This window comes from Aethalodelphis obliquidens, unplaced genomic scaffold (genome assembly GCF_003676395.1).
Source record: "Aethalodelphis obliquidens isolate GAN/ISIS:26980383/991018 unplaced genomic scaffold, ASM367639v1 scaffold14, whole genome shotgun sequence".
In the NCBI taxonomy this organism is placed as follows: Eukaryota; Metazoa; Chordata; class Mammalia; order Artiodactyla; family Delphinidae; genus Aethalodelphis; species Aethalodelphis obliquidens.
In genome coordinates this window covers 8,194,727-8,214,526 of record NW_020837958.1, presented here as the reverse complement: position 1 = coordinate 8,214,526, position 19,800 = coordinate 8,194,727, and positions in this window count along the sequence as shown.

Here is a 19,800-nt window from a genome sequence, read left to right as displayed (position 1 = left end):
ATACTTTTTCCAGTTTTAGTTTCCTTAGAATGAAATAAGTTTTTAGAGATACTTGTGAAGCAATTTGAATGCACGATCCTTTAATATTTTAAAATTTTCTTCCAAACTTTTACATTTGACTCTTCTCCAACTCCTAATTCTGCTGTAATTTTTTAGTGATTCATCTATGTTGTGTTTTTCCAATACATTAACTTAGCATTCACACACACAAAAAAAATGCCACCTTTCTTTTTGCACCTTTATTTCTTTGGCTAACATACTTTTAAATTACTATATATTTAAAATAACAAGAAACACTGATATGAGTAGTTTTAGCAACAAAAGCAAGTATATTAAGCATACAATCAGTCTGTAGAAAGACAAATAAGTGAAATGTGCTCTAGAGTGGCTTAGTAGCCCTAGAATTCAATATGCCATGAGCATCAGAAATAACAACTTACCAAAATCAGGGAGGGAACTGGTTATTCGCAACTTGAAGTTGGTTAACGGAGATATTCTGTACTTGCTAGTCTCCATTAAAAATAATAGTTCTGACCTTTCCTTCCCACAGTCCTCTCTCCACTCAGCCCACTCAAATTTACAAGTATCTTCAGCAAATTAATCTTAAGTTCCAACTCAGATTCTGCCTTTCCATATTCAGTTCCCAGATGCCCCTACCAGAAAAATTTTCCCTATTAAACTACAATAACATTTGTATATGTACAAATGCAGGATATCTTTTCTCCTTTAATTATAGTTATTATTTTGTATATTTTGTTCTAAGTGCTTGGAATGCAGGTGTTGTTACTGAGTTATCTTGGTATCCTCCACAGAGTTTAGCATGAAGAAAGCAAAATGAGTGTATCATCATCGTATCTCCAGGATAGTTCTCTATGGATACTGAGGCTTGGAGAAAAAAGGGACAATGGTAGAGCTTATACAGAATACCACCAACCAATGGATGTAGTTTGAACATAGGTGTTCATTCATTAGATGTCTTAATTTGCATTTGAATATCTTTGAAATGGGTAATTTCTAACCTTTTAAAAAGTTTTAAGTTTTTATTAAAAGGAATTTGCTGAAACAGGGCAAAATATACATAAACTATAATATATCCTAATGAAGGAATATTATGTAGTCATTTAAGATGATGCTTGCATCATGCTTGTGTAATGGGAAAAAAATTTGTTATAATGACAAGTGAAAAAAAGCAAGACAGTAAATTAAAACTACAGTTTAAGCACAGCTATTAAACCTTAATGGAAAAATAGTGGAAATTAAAAGACAAATATGTAGAATGATTGTGGGTGGTTTGTTTGCCTCATTGTTTATTTTATTCAAATTTTCTACAAAGAGCATGTTTTAATTTTATGATCATAATGCAGTAAAATGTATCTTGTTATTTTTAAAGAAAGTCACTCAATTTCCATAAACTGAATTAATCTCCGTTATTAAGTAATAACTCTATTAATAGCTATAAGCATATACCAAAAAGGACAATGTGGGTAGAAGAATAGTGCAAATCGCTATTGTTTGTTTCTAGAATACAAATGAGAATATCAATGATTTATTTTTAAAGTAAAAGGTGCCTGACTTTCAGCTGCTAATCCAAAGGTTAGATCAACAGGAGAAAAACTAAATATGTGGTTTTAATGTACCTCCTCAGAAGATAAAATGCTATCTTTTCCCTTTAGGTAGGTGGTGCCTAAAATAATTTTTAGATATCTGCTATTTAATCTTACAGAGTCAGTGAGAGATAAAAAGGAGTATTAAACACACATGAGAGCAAAAACCATGGCCTTTCTTCTCTTAGATGTGACCTGGGACAAAGGATGTGAAGGTTTTCAGAGATTAAGGCCATCTCGATGACACCTGATTAATATAGTTTCCTCTCTGGGCTCCCTCATCCATTGCAACATTATCTTTCCAAGGTTCACAGCTCACCATTGGAGGTGTGTGGTGGGGTGAAGATGGTAGGGGGCAGGGAAGATGGTTTCCAATGACCTCAGAGAACAGTTAGGCAGGAAGGAAGCAAATGATGGACCAATACCAAGAGCACCTCCAATGCAGCTAAAAGTTTCTTAACTTCCTTAAGAAATAATTAGAGCTCCTCTTGAATGTATCCACCTTAGCAGTCATCCTAGGATCTCCTCCTTGGACTGCAAATAATGTCCCAAAGTAATTTGTCTCAAAAGGTGGTGTATTCATTTCTTAGGGTTGCTATAACAAAGTACCACAAACTGACTGGTTTAAAACAACATAAATTTATTTTCTCATAATTCTGGATGCTAGAAGTTCACAGTCAAGGTGTTGGGAGGGCTATGCTGACGCCTCTAAGGGTGGGTTCTTCCTTGCCTCCTCTTACAAGGTCACCAGTCATCGGGTAAAGCACCCACCCTATTCCAGTATGACCTCATTTTAACTAATTACATGAGCAATGACCCCATTCCGAAATAATGTCACATCCCGAGGGATTTGGGGTTAGGGCTTCAACATGTCTGTTTGGAGGACAAAACCCATAACAGTTGGGTAAAAAGAAAAATCCTCCATCCAAACAATGACAAAAAAAATCAACAAACACCATGACACTTAAGTCTACTCCTTTCAGTAACACATGTCTCATTATTTGAAAGTTAGGGATAACATGATCTCATTATAAAAATCAATAAATCAATGACTCATTGAGAAATATAATGATACTCAGATATCAGAGATATCAATTACTCAGAGACATTCAGTCCCTCTCAAAGCTCCAGAGATAGAAACTGTTTTAATATAAAAAGTCAAGATACATTCTGGCTAAAGTATCAACCAGATATCCAGAAGAATTAGATCTGGTACCATGAATACATGCCCTTTGCAACAGCTGCAATTTTAAGTGTTTATGTGACATAAAAAAAATAACAATTTATTGAGTATATATCTTCCACCCATCAAGTCACCCAACCATCTGTCTATCCGTTCATCCACCCATTTATCCAACTGTCAGCCTATCAATTCACCCATCCATTCATTTATTCAACAAATACTTATAAAGTGCCTGCTTATGTGCCAGGTGGTATCCTAGGAAGTGGCTATACAATGAAGAACAACACAGACTCTTTTTCTACTTTTGTGAAGTTCCATTCTAATGGGGGAAACTAACTAGAATAAACAGATAAATAAGATTTCTGGTTTCTTAGTCTGTATGCCAAGAACTAAAAATACACTTCTAGCGGTGGGTGTTGGGTGTTCTAGAGTAGTCCAGGCAAAGAAAACAATATGTGCAATGGATCAGAGGTGAGGGAACTGGTTACAATTTTCAGGACTGCAACTTATTCTATGATGAATAAAAGAGATAGGGAATACCAGAAAAGTAGCCAGAAGGGCAGGGAGTACACAAGTTCTAAAGGGCACGTTACGTGATGTGTCAAGGATCTGGACTGCACTCTATAGGGTGAGGAGGCACGTCTGAAAGATGTTAGGTAGGACATTTGCAGCCCTGTGCTTTGATATTTTCCTAACAACAGTTACTCAAATTTGAAGGCTGAATGAAAATGTGACTAATTTGAAGAACTATTGACATTACTCAGGCTTGGAGTCCTTTTCTATCCTAGCTTCTGGTTTCAGATTCAATTCCTCCCACATCAGCCAATTTCTTTTTAGATCCATGATGCCTTTCCAGTTCCTGTTTTTCCATACTTCCCTCTTCCCCACAGCCCAGCTATCAACTCATCTCAGTTCCTGGATCTAATTACAAATCTGCATTTACTCATTGCCTAGGAGGAAGTGTTGCTGCTTCAACACCCGCCCTGCCCCCTACAATCACTACCACAAGCCGATGTCTAAGTGTGAGGGTGACAATGGCTGGATTCATTTTGTGTCACAATCTAAAGAAAATATTTTTTTTTTTTTTGCAGTACGCGGGCCTCTCACTGTTGTGGCCTCTCCCGCTGCGGAGCAAAGGCTCTGGACACGCAGGCCCAGCGGCCATGGCTCATGGGCCCAGCCACTCCGCGGCATGTGGGATCTTCCCGGACCGGGGCACAAACCCGTGTCCCCTGCATCGGCAGGCGGACTCTCAACCACTGCGCCACCAGGGAAGCCCAAAATATCTGGTTTTAATTAGCAGTCATAAAGTATTCTTTAGAGGGACCATCACAAACTGAATCCCTTCTTTAACAATTTATATACCCAGGATGGATGAGGAGAATGACAATACCAATATCATACTAATACCATGGATTTTGGGGAAATGGCAATATTTTAAATAACATGGCCAATTTTTTGTAACAACAAGCATGGCACAAAAACTATTTTATTCCTGATCATTCATATGCTTATAAAGCATTTTCTGTTCACCATCACAGAAAATTCTGCGGATAAGCTGAGTCCTGGAATAGCTGAAAGGAGTATATCCCCCATCATTAATGACACAAAAGGGAGGGTGCTGGTGGGTGAGCATTTTAGATTTAAATTAACCACAACCAAAATATACAATCAGAGCTGTTCAGATGAAAACTGACTCATGAGAACATGTGGCAGAAACAAGATAAATAAAAAAAACTAGGTAACTACCAATGGTTTTGTTTGTCATTTTGCCAGCCTTCAAACATTTCTCCAAAAGAGTGAAATATCATATTCTGGAAATTTTTATAATATATCAAGGAGGAATTTATTCTAAAAAATTCTGTCTATCAATTTGTAGCAGAAATTATGGCAAAATTGTTTTCATAAGTGGGAGGAACTAACTGGTTTTAGGACTCAGGTAGGAGGTAAGAAAGGCTATTGCAGGTAACGAGTGTTCTCGTTTTCTCTCAGTTGCCCTGGGCATGCCACCTGGAAGACGGTTTTAAGTGAAAGAGCTTATCAAACAAAGCTATTATACTGGACCTCTAAAAAGGGCTTTACCATTTTATGCATTCATTTACTTATTTGTTCCATATTTTGTGAGCTGAACTCCACAAATGGTTTCCAATGTTAGAGAGAAATTACATAATTCCCAAGAACCCAAGGGAATTACTACAAGTTTGTATTTGGAGTAATCAGATCCATGTGCTGGGGACCAGCCTATGCTGACCTCTGTAGAACCTGATAGCAGTTCCTTTGAAAGAAGCATGCCTTCAGTTGGCGAGGCAAGTTTCAATGTCTGGAGGTGGTTGGATCCAGGAGCTGCAATTGGCCTTGACACTGATTAGTGGTGGGACAGATTTGTGAGTGTTTGGCAATATAAACACTGCAGGTGAGTATAAGTGTAGTCTCCATGCCTCCTGTCTAAAGTGGCAGCAGGTGATGGGTGAGGAAGACCCCTATCTTCATCTCTTCATGAAGGAGTGGTTCATTGACCCCCACTCCTTGGGGAAGAATACATTGATAGCTGGGTGGACTTATACCATAAAGGAATGGATAGTTCTGCATCTGATACTGAATATTGAAAGAGAGGTTAAACAGGACATGAAAATGATATCTGAGACTCATGCTATTCCTGTAAACAAAATATGTATAAGGCAATCTCTACAAGTCATTTGAAAAAGACCTCTGTGAAGGCTAAACTGTAAATATCCAATTGTACCAGATGTCAGCTCTCATGATTGCATCAATCTTCCTCCTTAAATAGATATTCTGAAAAACCACTGGGGATATAAGCATTTCAACAAGTTCAAACACAAGTATGCTTTATCTATGAAAGAATTACTACATGAAAAGATTATTATCATTATAAAAATACTATACCCCAAGGGAGGACTCAAGCTTTTCTTTGTAATTAAACTTCCTTTTAAAACAAAACAAAGAACATTTTTAAAGACAGCTTCTAAATCTTGAGAACACTTTGCTTCCCCCTAAAAGCCCTGTTGGATGTAAACAGATCCTTCTACTTGTGATTATGTTCAGAAGCTATTTGGGACTGGTTTGTTTATTTTGCTTTAAAGAAGGAGTTTGGAACAGCTACATTTATCTTCCTAAAAAGTAGACATGGTTAAAAACCACATACAAAAGTGGTACTTTCTTATCTGATTGAGCACTCAAAATCTATTTCTAAAAATAAGCAGAAAATAACTACATAAACAAGATTTTGTATCTGGAATCAACTCTACCTTTTAAGTGAAGAATAACAACCAGTTAGAAAATGGTCACAAAGGTAGAACTAATTTATGGCAAGGTACTTACAAGCAATGTAAATTTTATCAATTAGGCTGTACTTTTCCTTATATGATACACTTGCTCATATCCATAATAAAAGTGTGGCATTTGTTCCCTGGGACAAATATTCTAGAATTTGCAGATCCAGGTGGGAGAGGTCTATACAATATAATTGGCTATGACCAAGATGGAAAGATGGAGAGCCATACATGGCAATAATATTGAGGAGATTGAAGAAAAATAGGCAAGTGAAGAAAAGTCTGAGTTTAGGAGAAAAGGAAAGTAGACCTAGAATACTGGGTTTTTGATCAATAGGTTATCAAAGCACCAACAAGTCGATTAGACTTCTAGAATCTAGGAATCTAGCCAGCAGAATCTTCAAGTTAATCCAGGAAATGTTCTGGGTCAGAGTGAAGTCTTAAGTTAATACTTTTCAAAAAAGTTTTAAGCAGTTGGATCTCTTTAGAACCTCTATATGTCAGACAGTTAAAGCAAAGCTGCTCTGCTCGGAATGGGTGGGATACAGCTAGCAGCCTCCCCTTGGGCTGTATTGGAGACTGTGTCATAGGCTTGGGTGGGGCACTGGGACCGAGGGAAGCATAGTTTGAATTACCTTGCTCTAGGAAAGTGCTTTCTGACCTGGGCAATTCCATGCTCTAGGTTTAGAAGATGGTCTTTTGGCCATCTTATAAGATGGTCCATCTCCCTTATCTCCCTGTTTTCTGTGACATTACAGCAGAGTGAAACCAGCCCCAGATCTGGATTTAAACATTTGCATTGTGATGTCAAGCCTATTGTTTAATCCTTTTGAACTTCAGCTTCTTCATCTATCAAATGGCAAAAACTTATTATTCTCACTTCATGAGGAGTAATTAAGATGTAAAATTTTATCTAAGCCCTCTGATCCTGGAAAACAGTGATTGTTAAGAAATCCCACCTCCCACCCTTTCTGTATTCTGGGAATCACCTTCCTAAAAGGAGTCATCTTCTTAAAAGGAGCCACCCCTCCCCACATGACTTGGATAAGATTCAAGGATGTCCCCCAGTTTACCTATAATAAGGCCAGACAGGCTTTTCAAATTCCCAGTTTTTGCCTCATAAATGATTAGCTGTACTGTTTTGTCTTCACTGATTAATCAGGTTTGCTTAATGTTTGTTAACCAAACTTTGATTATCTTCTTCCCTGAGGTCCCTGAATTTGGCCCACTTTCAAGCCTGAGATAACACATACCATTTATTTAACAACTGCACCCAAGAGTGGGGCCACTTCTGGGCAAAACATTCCCTGATTTACAGTCTGATCAGGCCACTCCCTGTTCATCTCATTCATCACATTTTCCTACACCTACTTCTTTATAGCCTTGTTACTCCTTCCTGTAAAAGAAAAGCCTCTTTCTGCCTAACTTTATGATGTTTGCAAATCTCACGTCTGAGCATTCTCCCTATTGCAATGGCCCTCCTCTCCCTGGTCCCACAGCCATTTTCCCCTCTCAGTAACCTCTCAAATGAAGTCTCTCCTTACCTAAGTCAGGATTTGCTTTTTGTTTGCCACAGATGAAGTTGTTAAGGAATTAGACAGGAAAGAAAATGGCCAGGTGATACAGGTTTTCATTAGCTGTTGGAGAATTTAAAAATCCAGGAAAAAGTATAAATGTATACACACACACACACACACACACACACACACACATATATGTATGTATGTGTATCTATCTATCTATCATTACCATTTGGACAGTGAGGGTCAGAGGAGGGAAAGTTTTAGGAATGTCTATGATATCCAGATTTCTAGAAGTAGGCGTAGTAGTGTCAAAATTGACATGAATCATCAGTTATCAACCACAGTTAAAACTGATTTCAAAGCAAAAATGCTCTGCAGAGTATAAAGCATTACATAAATGTCATTTGAAACTGCACAGGTCAGAAAGTGTTTTCCTAGTACAAGATATTTTAAACTACACTTCTTTCATCTGCAATGACCCCAGACTCCCAACTGCCAACCACACAGGCTCCACTACAGCCAAGAGGGGAGGCTGGTAGCAACATCCTCATCCTGCTCTAAGCAAAGCCATTCTGTTTTAACTCTGATATACAGAGCTTCTGGGTAAAATTGCACTTAAAGAAAAGGATCCAACTCTTTAAAAAGAAGTTTGAAAGTATTAACCTAAGGCTTCAATTGTTCATATCAATTCACTAAATGACATTAATTTTATTTTATTGTATTTTTATTGGAGTATAATTGTTTTACAATGTTGTGTTAGTTTCTGCTGTACAATGAAGTGAATCAGCTATACGTATGCATATATCCCCTCCCTCTTAGACCTCCCTCCCCCCTGCCCATCCCACCCATCTAGGTCATCGCAGAGCAGAGCTGAGCTCCCTGTGCTATACCGCAGGTTCCCACTAGCTATCTATTTTACACATGGTAGTGTATTTATGTCAAACCTAACCTCCCAATTCATCCCACCCTCCCCTTCTCCCTGCTGTATCCACACGTCCATTCTCTATGTCTATGTCTCTATTCCCGCCCTGGAATTAGGTTCATCTGTACCATTTTTCTAGATTCCACATACATGCGTTAATACACAATATTTGTTTTTCTCTTTCTGACTTACATCACTCTGTATGACAGACTCCAGGTTAATCCATCTCTACATGATCAGATATGCTATTGGAACGTGAGTTAATTCACTGGCTGTGATTTAGGTCTAACGTCAGGCCAAATACTAGTTCTTAAGGATTAGTCTGTGTATTAATATTCATACAAATCATTCCTTAAAATGATAAATTCAAGGCAAGATTTACAAGCAAATAAAAGGATCTGATAACAAATTGTAGACCCTACATTATTCTTTGGTATAGCTGTAGAACTGACATTCATGAAAGTCCGAAACTAGCTCATCTTTATTTCTTGCCATCATATATCTTACAGGTATCAGCAGACATTTGTCTGCTATCAGTTAATAGGTTTCCAGCTCCTGCTATTGCATAGTAGATTCTTCCATTTACTCACCAATTCCCTCTCTCTACTAGACATCAGGAACCCAGGGGTGATGGGGCACTCAGGACACCTGCCTTCAGGGAGCTCACAGTCTAGAGAACAGCAGTGCTCAAACTTTATGTGTAGTAGAATCATGTGTAGGGCTTGTTCAAACCTAAGTTTCTGGGACCCATTCTGTGTTTTTGGTTTAGTGGGTCTGGGGTGAGGCCCAAGAATCTGCATTTCTAACAAGTTTCCAGGTGATCCTGATGCTGCTAGTCTGGAAGCTATTCTTTTTTTTTTTTTTTAATTTCATTTTATTGGAGTATAGTTGATTTACAACGATGTGTTAGTTCCTGCTGTACAGCAAAGTGAATCAGTTATACATATCCATATGTCCACTCTTTTTTAGATTCTACTCCCATATGGGTTATTACAGAGTACTGAGTAGAGTTGGGAGCTATTCTTTAGGAACCAATAGTCTACGGTTATTAAGGATGTGATGCTCTTGTGAACTTGCTGACGGCAAGTTCCATTTGTGAGAATGGGACAGAAACTTCCCACTCTTTGGAATGAGATTTCAGTAAGCTGTTGAGCTTTGTGCATACCTATAAAGAGTGACTGCAGAGAGACCGAGTGAGCATTCCTGATAAACTTTAGATTACCTCTGACAACAAAAAAAGGCTCACGAGTGAAAATCAATCAAAGTTCTCTATGTTTTGATATAAAAGAAAGACATTAAAATTCAACTCAGAGAGTTAGAGTTGTTTCATGTTAAAAATCATGTGCTTGTCAAAGTGATAAGCTACTATGGTAATGACTTACACAAATATAATTTGACAAAAACAAGCATTTCCTCATTTATAGTGCAAAAGAGCAGTGTTTGTGTCATTCATTTCAGAAGCCAAGAAATATGTTCTGATTATTTATAGAATAATAAACCAGATTTTTATAAGGATAATTTACATCTGTGTTACAGAAAATTTAAGATATATTTCTTTCTTATTCCTACTTTAGCCTTTTTATTTTGGTGGCAGGGAAGGGGAGTCAGAGGGAAAAGTCCGAGATAAAGTAGGAAAGTTGTTCTTTCGTTGAAAATATTACCATAATATCTGAAGCCAATGCAGAATATAACATTTCAATGACTCTGATCCTAAAATTTGACAAACATGTTAAAATTGAAGCAAAACTCAAAAAGTAATAGAACGCATGTAGTCTTTGAGCAACATGAAGGCATGCTTGTTAAATAATAAATTTTCCAGAACTAATAAGTAAGAATTTCAATTAAAGGATCAGGAAGGCCACTTACTTTGTTTGCATGAATAGAAGCATCTATGTGACCTTAAATTCTTTGAGGAATAATGCACAGTCTGATAAATAAGTAAATAAATAAAAAATAAGAAAGAAAGGCTGCTAATATCTATTCATATGCAAGGCTTTTTCAATGTTTTATTGACTCCAAACAAGAGTGACATAGGTCAAAAACAGTGATGTTTCCACTGAAGATGAGACATAGACCCATTAGGAGGTTGGGAGATTCGTTTTCTAAAATATCTCATCCAAAATGTAACCCCCAAATAAAAGAGTTTGAACAGCGGTTGTCAATCCCAACTACAAATTATGATTACCCAGGAAATGTTTAAGCCATCCCACCATTAGTCTGGATCCCACCCAGACTAATGAAATCATACTCTCTGGGTATAGAACCCTCTGAATTCTCTACAAGCTTTCCAGTTGTTCCAAACGTGCCACCAAGGTTGAGAAATAGTAACTGAGAGGCCAGACCTGACGAGCAATGTATCCTTTTCAAGTTATTCTGTCATATCCTAGTTAAAGTCAGTTTCCACGCATAATTTTTAGCATTGTCAAAGGGATAAATAAATTGTTTGAAACATTTTTTGAGTTCAATAAGCACACTTTCTAGAGTTTGTAAGAATTAGAAAACTAAAAGGATGTCACTTGCTCAATGTCACTAGCAATGATCACTAATTCCAAACCAGAGGATGTCCAGGGACATTTCAAACTTACTGCCTCACCTATATCCCACTAGAGCACAAGGGAAGACAGAGATGATGTTGAGCAAAAGTGAATGAAAGCATAAACCACAGCTGCTCAAGATAGCGTGTAATGTTCAAACACCTCCGCTGTAGCTTTCAGCTGGGAATAAAATGGCTGTAAGCAAGGGTACACAGTGATTGCTTTCCAAGATAGCCCCAAAGCCACTGAAATGTGATTTGACAGAGGACAAGACACTCCAGACACCAGTTCAGGGTTCAAGGAAATAATGCATAATGGAAAAGAGCTTATTTCTAGTTCTGCCCGCCCCAAAACAGAAGAATTCTAAACTTAAAAAAAAAAAAAAATTCAGGCCTGTTTGCTTAAATGTAGAGTTGAATATATACTCCCATGCCCATTGGATAACCATTATTATGAATCTGTTGCATATCTCTCAAGCCTTTTCAATGTATCCAAGCATTAATACAATACTGTACATATTGTACATATTGTACAATAATTATATACATATGGGGGTCATATGTAATTATATGGGATCATACAATGCAAATTAATGTACAGCCTGTTTTTTATTCAACCTGTCCACATCCATCTTTTCATGTCTATAGCCATAGCTCTACCTTACCCTTTTCAAAGCTATATTATATTTAATTGAATAGTTGGATTATTCCTTAGTTACCCAATTCCTCACTGATGGACATTTAAAGAGTTTGTAATACTTTGCACTTAAATCACATGCACCTGTCTTATTTTCTTTGGATAAATTCCCAGTTACAGAATCGCTGCAATAAAAATAATGCACATATTAAGTTTTGCTAGCACAGGGCTAGTATGTTACAGTGTGTTGAAGGCTAAGTCTAGAGGCAGATCTAGGTTCAAATTCTGTCTCTGATGCTTGCTCAGTGAGCAGCTTACTTAGCAATTTGGAGTCTCAATTTCTTCTTTTGTAAAGTAGAGGTAATAATATTCCCCACATAATGGTTATGAGGCCCAATGGGGGAAAAACAAAAGGTAGTGTCTTGAGCAAAGCAAATAGTTAGCAAGAGTTTTGTGCATGCTATCTTTTAAAGCTTTACTTACCTTTTGTCAGACAGTTCTCAAGAAGAATTGCACAAATTTAAACGCTTTTGCCAATTTCACGCATTGCCACACTTTTAAACCTTTGACTCATCTGAAGGGTGAAAACTAATACCACAAGGTTGTTTGCATTTGAATTTCTTTACTAGTGAAGCTGTGAAAGGATTTTAATATAAAACGGAACCAGAAGACATGAAATAGAGAATCTCACGCATGCACCCTCAAGAATGGAACTCAACCAAGGGATTGATTTCCATTAAATACCTGATTTACAGAAGACCCAAGACTAACCTCCTGACCAATTAGATGTGCCAAGAATCTCTCCCCATCCCCAAGCCAAGGAACTTTTTGCTTGGATTCTGGCTGGACGTCTACCTCTTTGCACTCCTTGCCCATAAATGCAGCCCATCCCAAGCCCTCAAGGGACTCCCCTGTGGCTTGTTATAGCATGCGTTTCCCAAATTACAATTGTTCTGCTAGTCCTGGATAAACGCAATTTCTGGTCATTTGAGCTTGCCTCAGTTTACCTCTTTATTTAGGTTTACAAAACTGATCAGTTCTTCTTATCTACTACATATTCGTTTTTTAAACTATTCATAATTAGTAATTGAGTTTTCCTCCCTTCTTGTCTCTATCATGAAATTATCACACTCTAATCCAATGACTGGCAAACTACAGTCTATGGTCCAAATTTGGCGTGCTGCCTGTTTTTGTCAATGATGTTTTATTGCAAAACAGTCACGTTCATTCACTTACTATTGTCTGAAACTTCTTTCATGCTACAATGGCAGAGTCAGGTAGTCTCCAAAGAGACTATTTGGCCCACAAAGACTAAAATACTTACTATTGAACCCTTTACAGAAAGTATTAGTTGACCCTGTTCCATAGTAAGTCTTCCTGTCTCTGACTGCCTCCTTTTCTGGACTACATATTTCACTGTAAGTACAGGGACAGTCCTGCAACCACAGAATGCCCTTTACCTAGAACAGTCCTTGGCACAGAGTTGGTATTTAGTGAACATTTCAAATATCCTTTCTGTTTTACTAACTACCACAAAATTCGGGAAATTTAAGTGGCTGAAAAACCACCTGAAGGTTTAATCCTGAAAGAAATCTTTTTATCAGCAGAATTCTGCTCATCCTTCAAGGCCGAGGTCAAATACATATTATCTGAGTATATTCTCTAAATCGATATCCTCCTCAAATAAACCAACCAATGGCTTCCTTCTCTATGTACCACAAGACTTTGGAAAAACCAACATTACAGAATTATAACCTCATGTTAAAATTAAGAGTGTATGAATCTGCCCGTCTTAATAGGATGTGACCTTTTTTTAGATCAGAGACTCTATTTTGTATTTCTTTTTATACCTGCAGCATCCGGCAAATAGTGGCCTTGCATTAAGTATTCATTAAATGAATGAAAGAAGAATATACTCATTGTTAGTCTTAGCCTGGGCCATTTAACTTTCCTCTGCATTAATTTAACCACCAAACATAATATTCCCCCATCAACTCTCAAGGTTAAGAGCTCCATCAGTCCACCTTGGAGTCAGGTGCTTAATTGACCATACTGCTTGTGGATGACATGGACTCATTCCCTCCTCACAGCAGGCAACATTTTGCTCTAAGCACTAGTGAACATTCCCTTGACTGGATCTAGAATTCCTTTTAACAAGGTGTCTGCTGCTAAAGAGAAAAGCAGTGAACCCAATAATTCTACCAGCCTCTCATTCTTTGCATTGCTTAGGAGAGCAAAGGAAGGATGTTGTTAAGAAATTTGATCACTGTATTTCCTCAGCACATTCACTTAACAAATATTTTAATCAGAACCTGATCTGAAAGAAGCTATGTGCTAAATCCTAGAATATCCCCCGCCCCTCAATTTTTTGTTTTCCTTCCAAAGTGGAGGAGCCAGTCTTATAAAGAGACTGTTTTTTGTTTTTGTTTCTGTTTTTTTTTTTTTTTTCCAATTGATGCATTTGAAAGATTTGAAAGTATGCTCTCTTCAGGGGAAAATCAAAACAAAACAAAACACAAAAGTCAGGCATTATATGGCAATCTACTATATGATTAGCCCAAGGCCACATAGCAGGTTGGTCTCTCTGGAGATAATCTTCTCATTTGTGGAACAGAAATCTCATAAGACAATTTCACTGACTCTAAAAATTCTATGAGTTTATGGTTGAAAATGGATTCCTTAAACTAAATTTTGTGGGGTCCCATCCAAACTCTTCATTCTGTTTAACATATCATGAGTGATTTCAGTTTTTAAAACAATCACTTAGTAACTGTAATGGAAATAAATTTGTGTTTGTAGAAATGAGTGTTATTATCTTTCTGGTGTTTCTCATCTTCTAGTTATAATGTCTTTTTAGAAGAAAGTTACCAAGATATGTCCTCTTCTCTGGTAATTCTCTAAATGATGTCCTCATTTGTTGAATGGTAATGACGAATTCCAAAGCACTCAGATTCCTCAGAGGGGCTCTCACTAAGAGAAATACCCTCAATATATTCACAAATGCATGTAGCTACATAAAAAGCAAAGGCCATTTAGCTGTATGCTCAGCAGGGTCAGTGTTTGGCTGGTAAAATTAAGAGAACAATATCATGCTTGTTTTATCAACCTGCTCCACGTTTGACTGCCCTTCTTCCCCTTTCTGGGACAGAATTCGAGAAATAAAGCCTTAAGATGCCAGAGACATGATGTTTATAGTAGATCTTTCAGTGCTTAAACCTACAAACATATTGGCTTTGGACTATTACAACTTGAGACATAATAAACACTCGGATACTCAAAAAGCATTAATTAGACACATCACCCAAGAAGATACACAGATGGCAAATAATCCCATGAAACATCCTCAAGATCATTTGCCATTAAAGAAATGCAAACTGAGTCAAACACCCAACTCGATTCTGAGGCACAGAGGATCAGGTATGGAGTCAGTCCTTGATGGCCACTGATGTCTGTGACGCCTTGCTCTGGAAAACTGTATGAAAAGTTGAAGACAGAAATAACCTTGATGGTCTTTTATTTTCTTATGAAGTATACACCATTAGTAAGCTACCCAAGAAACAACAAGAAAACTCAGTCCTGGACAAGTTCTCTGCCCTACAACAGTTATAACACAGCATCTAAGAGCTCATCAAGTTGGTGTCTGAGTTCTATCACATAGTAATAGGTAACCTTGGCTGAGACTTTCCACACATATAAAATGGGAATTAATGACATTGACCTCACAGTGTTGTTGTAAGATGAAATGAGGCACTGTATACAAAATACTCAGTCCAGTGCCTGGTGTATGATGACATTTATGCTAATTGTTACTGTTACGCTCCATGCAATGACAGCCTCACGGCAGAGTCTAGATCTGCATCCCTCCCCGACGATGGCTCGCTCGGGTTGTGGGACCATACGAAAAAAATACATGGGCAAATATCTGAAGTGGCGAAGAAAGCTTCAATTACTCGAGGTTATTTCAATATAATACTGGCAAAGGTAAAATTGATTCCAATTCAAGAAATCTGTAGGGTAATTGAGCTTAGCTGCCTTCCTGGGGACATGTGAGGTGAGTGAAAAGGAGGGAAAGGTGGAGTTTTTGCTAGGTTGGCCTTATTCTGGCACGGAGATATCCTGGAGGGAGATAATGCTCTGTAACTTTGGGTGTTTGGTGGATGAAGGGTTGTAAGGAGTGAAGGAAAAAAATCAAGAAAGAGAAGATAAGAGTAACTGAGAAAGCACACTGACCATATAGAGAGTCCTCTAAATTTAGCTAAGATGAGGTCAATTGAACTATTTTTTAAAATCAAAATCATATAATTTTCTGTATTTCTATATCCTCTTTTCAGCAGAGGAGTTGTTAATTTGCTGCCTTTCTTTCATAAAAGCCTACATTTAAATCATCCTTGAACCATACATTTGTCTATATGGGTCTTACAAGTCAGGATTTATACATTTCATAACAGACAATACATGTGTTTAGTGTGTCATTTACTCAGATGCCATCAAGCCTTTATGGCCTTCCCTCCAACTAAAGTGTCCTTCCCCTCCTCTCACCACCAAAATCAGACTTGTACTCCAAGTCCCCCCAAAAATGCCATTTTGACACACCCAGGAAAAATTAATGACCCTTTTCTCTTTCATCCCATTCTACTTAGTTGAAAAAACTGCTGGTATAATTTAAATATTTGTCTACAAGTCTGAATGCTTGCTTAAACTTTAGTTCCAGTAGTAAGCCTATAGTAGGTTCTCAAAAGTCTTTGCTTATTAGAAAATGATGTTATTCCACGTTTTGAACATCAATTACTTTTCAGATATTAGAGTTTTTTTCTCCAAATGCAATCTAAATCTCCCCTGTTGTTTCTTGAGCATGATCTTTGATGTCCTTTTTTCCACTAAAAGCATAATTTAAAGTAAAATAATTTTATCACTTTTATCCTTATCAATAAAACAAAATATTATTTAAAGAGATAAAGAGAAAAAAATTTCAGTTAGGGAAAAAGTAGAAATATCTCCTAATCCAACCACCAAGGCACAAGCACAATTCATATTTTGGTGGAAATCCTTCCATAACCCCTTCTTTCTCCCCCCAACGTAGACGCACAGAAAGCAAACACAACTTAGTCCATTTTAGTGCCATCAGTAAGCTTCCTATACACATCTCTTAATAAAACATTCTTTGCAGTTTGGGTCTCTGAAATATGTCTGCTGATTTAACAACTTTCTGCTACACATTCACTCCACAGGAGACCCTCCTGTTAAAAAGAGTTGAGCTAGTTTCTCCTCAGCTTAGTTCATCACCAACAAAACTGTCAGCTAAATTCTGGCCGCAGAATCCTTATTACAGCTGATCATATAAAAAGTAGATAAAGCATAGCAGGTGTTTTGGATTTTAAGTGGAATGGGCTGCACTGAAGGCACTGGAGCAATAGCTTCTTGCTTAATAATCTGAGTCCCAATGAAGTGGACAGGACAGGGCATCCACACGAGGAAGGAAATGGACAACTTAGTGAGCACACAGGGTGGGGGTTTGTGTGGCGTGGGTGCAAGCATGGACCCGTGGAAACCCACAGCAAACTCACAAGGGAACACTCGTCTGCATCCTTCCTCTACCATGGAAAAATCTGGCTGAAGGAAGTTAATCAACTTGTAAAGGTCTCATACACCTGAAGTGATGGAACTGCAAATTCAAACCCAGGCTCCTCTGGTTCTACATTCCATATGCTGTAAGCAAGCATTTCACACATGGTGGCAACAGGAATGTCATATTTAGGTCTCTAACAAAGATCTCCCATAAATAATTCTACACATAGATAACTACAAGTCAAAACATTAAAAAAGACCTCATTATGCTAACAGCTAAACAATGTTAAATAAAAAATTTAGAAAGAAAAAGAAAACTGTGGCTAACATTTTTAAATAATGGCTAACATATTAAGGTGAATGTAAAATGCTCTACATGTATTATCTCATTTAATTCTCCTAGATTCCCAGAAAGTAGTTAGTACTACATGAGGGACTGCTTCCGTTTGCCCAGGTATATCCACTCTATCCATCATTCCCTTCATCCTTATCTGTGAACTTGTGTGAACTATGAGCTCCTTTGTCCTTTGGCTGTCAGTTGGGAAAAACTGGCAGAACATGGGAAGGAGGAAGGAGAGAAAGGTCAGGGTCTTTATACTCCTTGTTCCCTTTCTAAAAAGATCACAGCTGGCTGAGTCCTTGGGCAGAAGGTCTAGTTAGGCAGCGCCTTCCATATAGTTCTCTGTGATTTCAGGTTCAGATAATCACTACATTCACTCAACCTCCTGGTCCACAGGTAGTAAAAGACCACTGAGGTCACTACTAGCCCTTGCGGATTCCCTGTACACTGCCCACACCTATGTGAAGACATATGGCTGATGATACAGACTACATTGTCATTCTCATTTACAAGTAAGGAACTGATAACTCAGAGAGAGGAGATGACGTCTCCAAAGTCACAGAGGTAGCAAATGTTAGAACTCAGATTCAAACCCAGACTAATAGCAAATCACAGCCCACGCCATTCTGCTGTCTTATGCTGATTGTTCTTCCAGCCTGTAAAATCCAGATTTCAACCCTTGTTTTCTCTGAAGTCCTTGATAGCCTGATAGCCCACAGAGCAATGAAAGAAATTCAACTCCTGGATCAGTGGGGGGCAGTAGTAATATCTTTAGCCACCACAGGAGAAAGTACAACTTTATGAACCCAAGTCTAGTTAGCATAGAAAAATGCTGTAAAAACTATCTCCAAAATGTGCACAGAGTAATTCACCTCTAAAATCCACCCACTAGTGCTACTAAATATTTTCAAATGTGAAAGAGGATATTTCAAGAAATTTCCATAATCTAATATTCCAATACCAAACTAATGAATTCCTGGAGTGCCATAATGCTTCATAAATAGATAATATTGTGCAAAGTTAGAGGGAAGTAACCGAAGTCAAAGGATAACCCTATAGAATAGGAGGTCTTTGAAAGGTCATTTATATGAAAGGCATTGGTCTCCTTTCTGGGAAAAGGAGGGAAATTGTGCTATCAATAAACCCACACTACTAGCCAATCAGTAAAATGAGGTAATAAGGTAAGGGTTTTGTTATGCTCTAATATTCAGGATTCACTCCTGTCCATAATTTAAATTTTTTTTATTGAAGTAGATTACAATAGTAATACAATATACAATAATCTACAATATACAAGTAGATTACAATGTTTTAGGTGTACAGCAAAGTGATTCAAATATATAATACATATATATAGACTTCTTCAGATTCTTTTCCATTCAAGATTATTACAAGATATTGAATATAGTTCCCTGTGTTATACAGTAGGTCCTTGCTGTTTATCTATTTTACATGTAGTACGTAGTCTGTATCTGATAATCCCAAACAGAATTGGAATTGGGGATTAACCTTCCTATCCATAATGAATAAGGTTTTTCATGGTCCTCTCGTGCCTACCTCTCAACCTTAATCTTCCATTACCAATTCCATTTTGTATTCTAGGTGAATCAAGCTACTTGTAGATTTCCAAATCCATAAGTCTTAGTAACTCTGCATGTTTCTCACACTGTCCCGACTGCTTGGGTTCCCTTCTCCTCCATGCTGCCTTGTAAACTCCACTACCCTTAAAAATCTGATGAAAACTGTCATCTCCATAATAGCACTATTAAATTACAACAAACTTAGAGCTAACACAGCACACTGTGCATTCCTCATTTGCTAGATACTGAGTGCATGCATCACTCAATTGACCTGGGTACTCTTTAGTATTGGGTTTTTTCCCCCTCATCTTTGCATCCCTAGAATATAGTACATGGCTCGCATTGTTGGCTCAATAAATGTGTACTGAATACATTTAGGAATGAATGATTGAAAGCTTAAAGCAGAGATCAAGGAGATTCCATCACTTAACTGAGGGAGAAACTATGAGTAACCTCAGGTATTAAGTACAATGTGGAATCTATGTAGGATTTGGAATAAATATAGGATGAATTTCTAGCAAACAAATATCATAGGATTGTCTTAGACTAGGAAGTACGTTGTGTTTACTCACCATCATCATCAAATCAACTTACTAAAAATGGTATTTTGTGGCACAGTATTT